The 6,421-nt window shown below is 41.6% G+C and overlaps 1 long non-coding RNA gene and 1 pseudogene across 1 annotated transcript; both read left to right on the top strand.

Annotated features, from left to right (window-relative positions):
* Positions 1–1,396: 1,396 nt before the first annotated feature.
* Positions 1,397–2,402, top strand: LOC106805628. Its single transcript, XR_001393446.1, has 3 exons — positions 1,397–1,642; positions 1,922–2,090; positions 2,348–2,402. It is a non-coding gene; the product is annotated as an uncharacterized LOC106805628 (long non-coding RNA).
* A 32-nt stretch (positions 2,403–2,434) lies between these two features.
* On the top strand, positions 2,435–6,256 carry LOC106805627 (annotated as a pseudogene).
* Positions 6,257–6,421: the final 165 nt, after the last annotated feature.

Raw genomic sequence — 6,421 nt, 5'->3', positions numbered from 1 at the left:
GGTGTGGTGTGTGTGTGTGTGTTGTGTGTGTGTGTGTTGTGTGGTGCGTGTGTGTGTAGGTGAAAATTGTTGATAATGCAAGTGTATATATGTGTGCAATACTTTAACAAAATGATTTCTAAGTTTGCAACGTGCCTGTTATAATTCGATGTACGTTATCATCTAACTTATAGGGCATGATGTCCTATGTGACCCTTAGTTATAAAATTTATTACATATAACTAAATAGCTTAACATAAAAAGCTATTTGTTGTGTTCAACCATGTAACGATGCCATGAAATTCTAACAACGGAAGTAGAGTATATTCGTAGAATAACTGTGATTATAAGGACAATTTAAATACAAAAAATGTCACACAAAAATTGAGATAGAATCAATATAAAAATATTGAAGTGTATATTAATATATGAAGAGCATATATGTATATACATAATATCAGGAGTTAATGAAGACAAACATAATTTGTCGAACATATTTGTCTTCATTAACTCCTGATAATATGATTAATGTAACATATTTTCTTTTCTTCGTTCGTATAGGATTTAACAGATGGCTTCAACACGTCATGGAGGACATTAGTGGCTGTTATACCTCCTATCCTTGTATTCTTTTGCATATTGCATTGGCTTCATGATATATGAAAAGAAAAGAGCTATCGCCGTAGATAAGGCGTTTAAGCAACAGACGGAGAAAGCCCTAGTCATTGAAGTATGTTACATATTTATATGTTTAATTACCACTCATTAACTGTTGTGTGTGTGTGTGTGGTGTGGGTGGTGTGTGTGTGTGTGTGTGTGTGTGTGTGTGTGTGTGGTGTGTGTGTGTGTGTGTGTGGTGTGTGTGTGTGTGTGTGTGTGTGTGTGTGTGTGTGTGTGTGTGTGTGTGTGTGTGTGGTGTGTGTGATGTGTGTGTACTATGGAAATATACGTTTGTGTGTGTGTGTGTGTTTGTGTATGTGTGTGTGTGGGGGGGGCGGTTCATTGGGTGCGCGCGTGCGTGCGTGTGTACGTGCGTATGTGTTTTATTTTCATAAACGATTAAAAAATGTACTGTCCGCAGTTTATACGTTGGCTATGCATTTATATTGACCTAAATGTCTCGCCTTTTTATTGGGAACGATTTTGGCAATTGTTATTTGTATGAAAAGCAGTAACAGTGCTAGCTATGTTAAATCCAGAAAATATCTTGGCAATTTACAATATTTGTGCCCACCAAAACGCGCATCATATAAAAAAAATTATTGTGCGTTTGTTTATATCAGACAGAATGGCCAAATATAGTCACAATGCAGTTTAACCAAAATATAGTAGCAAAATTCTATTAGTGTAGTTTCGTAGTTTATATATTGTAAATAAATAGCTAGCACTGTGTAAAGTAAGAGAATCACTTTGAATATCTCGATTTTGATTTAGGATTACTCTGGCACAAATATGGCGCCACGTATAGAACGACACGTCAATTCCTACTGTCAGCAATGTACGATTTCCACGAGAAAGGGACCGCCATAGAGCAAATCGTGGCGGAAGAAATGAAGTTTTTAATAGACGACTACATATCAGAGCATGGGAAGGCATTCGACCCACGTCCCGTGATCAGAATGTCTACTGCCAACATTATATTTACCATATGCATTTCGAAGAGGTGAGATTTTAACACATCGAAATGAAAAACGGGTAGAGCTATATGGCCTGCACCCTTGGCCTGCATGGCCTGCATACTACACACCACATGCTAGGTACTATATATGCTATATGTCTTTACGGAATATCAGCGCTCGTAGATACAACGACAACGTTTTCGCAATGTATAATGTATTCGTATTACCAATATTTATGATATTTGAAGAGCGCGCACAGTTCGAAGTCATATATGTCAATCCAGTTTTATGCGTGTCTTAGGTTCTGTCGATAACTTTTATAGGTGGCAATATCCGGATGATAAATTGACGGAAGTTTTAGATTGGAATCGACAGATGATGCTGACTTACAACTCCCCCATGAACAAGTTTCCGTTGTTGCGCTTCATGCCTGGAAGCCAGGTGTCTAAAGGATGCAAGTCGGCTTCAGAACTACGCAAACTTATACGAACAGTACGTAAATTAATTGCAATCGCTGTTTGATTCAGTAAAGAATACGCACACGCACGCGCGTACGTATACACACGTTCACTCACATATGCATAGACAGGCAGGCACGCACACGCACACACAAGTGTTTATATCCAGAGCTAATAATAAGCTGCAATATTAGCTCTTATATATATAATAATATACTATGTATATATATATATATATATATATATATATGGTAATATAATATATTATATAATAGGTGTGCTAATTTTTAGGGCGTGCAGGGAACATAGCTTCCAGTTTAATCCGCAAAAGCGAGAGACATTGCTGACCAGATCTACATAGAATATGAAGGAAGAGAGAGAGGAAGCTGGAACGTGCTCATTATGCTCCTGGAGCACGGTACGTGTTAGCTTGAAGAAACAAGCACGTGTGCATAGACCTTCATTCCTGCGGCGCTGTCATAATGCGTGGGTTGGGGCATCCCTCAGGGCTATCATAAATAATACACTCTATTATTAGTTTACATTTTTACATTGGTTTACAACATTAACAAAACTTTAAATATCACTATAGTATAGCTCCAACTGTTAAGTCTTTCCTTCTGCCACAGGCGTGAAGCGTCATGTGCCTGTCGAAATTTCCACAAGCTTCCTGTAGTGCAGAGCTAACTATATTATTAACGATAATCAAAACAGAAAAGCTATGTCGATGCGAATCATGGGATTATTCCTTGTGCTGGCGCTGGTAGCGCGAGTTTCCTAATCTCAATGCCTACATGCAGACGTTGCCAAAATGTGCTACTATTAGCCGCAACATTGTTTGAGAGAAACGTTTCCCTACTCGTTTGACTGGCCCTCGGTTTCTATGCTGACCACAAGAGCCTGGATTAAAGCCACAAGGTAGCGTGACGCGTCATACTGTGCCCGGCAGTGACGCCTATGCACAGCCCGCTAAAGTACGGTTTTTCCTACTGTTAGTGTCGCGGTCAGTCGGAGACAATTTCCCTCTGCGGTACTATACTACGTGCCCTAACGTACGAGCCTTGGTCGTACACAGAGCGACGCTTGGTGAGCAGTAGGCGTGTGATCGGTTGGGATTTTCTTAGTGTTGCATATCGGATCTTGCGTCCGTCACTAAAATGTTATACCTTCAACCTGTCAGTTTTCTTTCTCCTTCACGTGTACACAAACTCAACACCACACACACCACACACACACACACACACACACACACACACACACACACAACACTACACACACACACACACCACACATACACACATACACACACACACACACACACACACACACACACACACACACACACACACACACACACACACACACACACACACACACACACATAGATTCAGTGCATTCGATTAAGTTCAGTGCAACTCAGCTAAAAGGCAAAACTAAACGTACACTGACAAACCCACCAGATATTCACTATTGTGCCATATATTTCCGTTTCACGTGGCCTCCTGGTTTTTATCGGCTGACTGCTATATACAGTTACACCGTCTTAACATCTTATTTGTATCTCTTGATCTATTCCTTCGTTTTTTCCAAGAGCTTGGTCTGCACTCTGCCACCTTCCCTCGCTATACCTGAATACACTTGTAGCGTCCTCTGTCTACCTGCATGTCTAATCTGCTCTTGTCAATTCCCCCTCTTCACGCTTTCCCCTTTCCCACTCTTCACATGCATCTATTTATGGTCCGCACTTGTCACTTCTCCCTCTCCACTTATGTGCCTGGTATGTACTGCAAGGGCACATTCATCTATTCACCTCTATACATGGCCTACACTTACCTTCTTCATTATTTTGGCTACCTTCTGCTATCCACCTGTAGGTTAATCTGTCATTGCCACATGCCCCACCCCAGGGCATGTCATTGCCATGCCCCGCCCTGTCATTGTCACATTCTCCGCTTTACCTGTATACTTTCCTTAGCTGTTGCCTTCCCTAATTGACATCTGTGCCTGGACAGTATCGGCCTGCCCCCTCCGGTTTTAACCCACGTTTTTACTCTGTGCATCTGCGCGTCTAGCCACAGGCACTTGAAGCGTTTCAATTAAAATAATATGCTAAATAAATACGAAATCTACTTACTATCAAAGTCTTAATGTTTCTCTACTCTCTTTCGCCTATTATTGCCGACAAATTCTTGTAAATGCCGTCCAATTGCTCATCTGCAACACACTGTCACACGCTGGCCGCCGCACGCTATAGCTGCTGCACACTGACACATAAATATATATCAGAATATATATACTATATATTTATGTGTCAGTGTGCAGTAGCTAGCGTGCGGTGTACTTGTGTTTTGCAGATGAGCATTTGACCGGCATTTACAGGTGATTATATGCGAAATAGAGTAGAGAAACATTAAGACTTTGGTAGTAAATACATTTCGTGTTTATTTACCTTTTTTTTTTATTGAGACGTTCCAAGTGCCTGTGCGTCTAGCCAGGTCAATTTTTCGTTTCCATGGGTTGTCCTATATGCATCAGTTTCCGTGGTCTATACAAATTGTTGTTTCTTTTCCGCGTGCACATCGTGTATCGTGATTCAAAACATCTATACTCGTACAATACATGACCATTTATTAGAGCTAGGTCTATAACCAACTCTTTTTCCTCTCCACCTGGATACAGTGTGTATACCAGTCATCTTTTTCATTACACCCGTGTCTTGTTTATACCGGTCACCTTTTCTCCTCCACGGTACGCGATTGGAGTCATTGAAAGTCCCTGTTTATAAAGAGTTGTGCAAACTCGAAAGTGGGCGCCAATTTGTATCCATTGTCCCAAATCAATTACAGAAAACTACTGAAAGAAACGTTAAGCATATGATTTAGGAGTATTTTAAATATCCAATATACTTATTACTTCCCAAATTTAGTGCTTATCACTGGTAAAATATCACCGCGTGACGTAATTAAATGTGCACCTAGACCCTGATGATGAGGCTTGCAGCGCTGCCCATACCCTCCTCGATGGCAGTCCTCCTCCCAGATGGCACATTCTTGGATCCGCCATTTCTCCACCACCTTCTCAACTGTATTGGTGTTCAATTGTTGGCAGTTCCCCGCATCGAGGAGATAGTGGCTCTTATCGTTGACGTGTACAACGGAGCCCAGGACCCGCTCAGCGACGCTCTGTCCTGGCTGGTTCTCTACCTGATAAAGTTCCCCGATGTTCAGGAGAGGGTGAAGAGCGAAATTGACAAGGTTTGCAGTCCCCGCCCGATCAAATCCTATCAGGAATGTCATAATATAGATTATCTATGACACTCGATTATATTATGACACTCCTGGTTGTATCGCACGTCAAGAGACACGCGCGGAGCTTCACAGCTATCATACCTATGGCGGGTGGTGTTAGTGATGGGGATGGTCGTGAGATGCGGGAGGGGTTAGTCACAATTAGCCGGTTACAGACAGTTACACGTAAATCAGCTGAAATATATCCGTCTATTGATGAAGGATGTAAACACAATTTTAAGCAGACTACCTCTCTTTTTATGCGGAGTGTATTTATAACGCGATGTATCTTTTGCATAAAACGCACGTAATAACAACGCTAAGTATATCATCAAACTTTTTCCCTATTACATATGGTTATAATAGTTAAACATGTAATACATTTTGATTAGGTTGATTTACTGAGTGTACCAAAATTTATCATTATAGAAAATGTATAGGGAGTCACGAGTATTTGTTTGCGTCGAGCGGAACAGTAAAATATGAGCATAACGCAGTAATTTAATTAAAAAGGCGACAGTCGTATAACTGTATTTTCATAGGTTATATTCTTTGATATAAAATCGCTCCAGGATCATACGAGGTAAGATTCAGTTTAGCATCTTATGTGTAGGTCATTGGACGGGACCGGCTGCCTACGTTCGAGGATCGTCGTCAGATGCCGTACACCGATGCAGTGATCTCTGAGACTCTGCGACACGCGACGGTCGTGACCGCCACACCTCCTCACTCTCTCACCCGCTCAACCACGCTCTTCGCCTACAACTTCCCGAAGGAGGCGCTCGTGCTGTGCAACCTGTGGGCACTGCATCGCAACGACCACTGCTGGGAGAGTCCCGATACATTCTCTCCCAATCGCTGGATAAAGAAGCAAGCCAAGGACACGGAATCGTTCATGCCATTCTCGACAGGTTTGTACGATTTATTTCCACGTATGTCGATGGACGTTCTAATTATATCTCTAATTATATCTCCACGCCAGACCGATATAGAAATCATGCTTACGCCATCTCTCTCTCTCTCTCTCTCTCTCTCTCTCTCTCTCTCTCTCTCTCTCTCTCTCTCTCTCTCTCTCTCT

This window comes from Priapulus caudatus, unplaced genomic scaffold (genome assembly GCF_000485595.1).
Source record: "Priapulus caudatus unplaced genomic scaffold, Priapulus_caudatus-5.0.1 Scaffold121, whole genome shotgun sequence".
Classification (NCBI taxonomy): Eukaryota; Metazoa; Priapulida; class Priapulimorpha; order Priapulimorphida; family Priapulidae; genus Priapulus; species Priapulus caudatus.
This window is presented reverse-complemented; position numbering and strand designations above follow the sequence as displayed.